The following is a 995-nucleotide window of genomic DNA, read 5'->3' as shown; positions in this document are numbered from 1 at the left end:
CGTCTTCAGCGATGAGAGTCGCTTCTGCCTTGGTGCCAATGATGGTCGTATGCGTGCTTGGCGCCGTGCAGGTGACCGCCACAATCAGGACTGCATATGACCGAGGTACACAGGGCCAACACCCGGCATCATGGTGTGGGGAGCGATCTCCTACACTGGCCGTACACCACTGGTGATCGTCGAGGGGACACTGAATAGTGCACGGTACATCCAAACCGTCATCGAACCCATCGTTCTACCATTCCTAGACCGGCAAGGGAACTTGCTGTTCCAACAGGACAATGCACGTCCGCATGTATCCCGTGCCACCCAACGTGCTCTAGAAGGTGTAAGTCAACTACCCTCGCCAGCAAGATCTCCGGATCTGTCCCCCATTGAGCATGTTTGGGACTGGATGAAGCGTCGTCTCACGCGGTCTGCACGTCCAGCACGAACGCTGGTCCAAATGAGGCGCCAGGTGGAAATGGCATGGCAAGCCGTTCCACAGGACTACATCCAGCATCTCTACGATCGTCTCCATGGGAGAATAGCAGCCTGCATTGCTGCGAAAGGTGGATATACACTGTACTAGTGCCGACATTGTGCATGCTCTGTTGCCTGTGTCTATGTGCCTGTGGTTCTGTCAGTGTGATCATGTGGTGTATCTGACCCCAGGAATGTGTCAATAAAGTTTCCCCTTCCTGGGACAATGAATTCACGGTGTTCTTATTTCAACTTCCAGGAGTGTATACCTCCTCCTCCTGTGAATCTTAAAGATTCGCAATTACTACCTGAAACTTATTGCAGAACTCAATTAGTCTTTCTCCTCCCTCATTCCTAGCCCAATGCCCATATTCTGCAGTAATCCTTCTTTCCCCTACAACTGCATTCCACTCCCCCATGACTGTTAGATTTTCTTCCCCCTTTACACATTGAATTACCCGTTCAGTATCCTGATATACTTCCTCTATCTCTTCATCTTCATGCTGCTACGTCCATTCGTATACCGGAACTAT

This window comes from Schistocerca americana, chromosome 3 (assembly GCF_021461395.2).
Source record: "Schistocerca americana isolate TAMUIC-IGC-003095 chromosome 3, iqSchAmer2.1, whole genome shotgun sequence".
Taxonomy (NCBI): Eukaryota; Metazoa; Arthropoda; class Insecta; order Orthoptera; family Acrididae; genus Schistocerca; species Schistocerca americana.
This window is presented reverse-complemented; position numbering follows the sequence as displayed.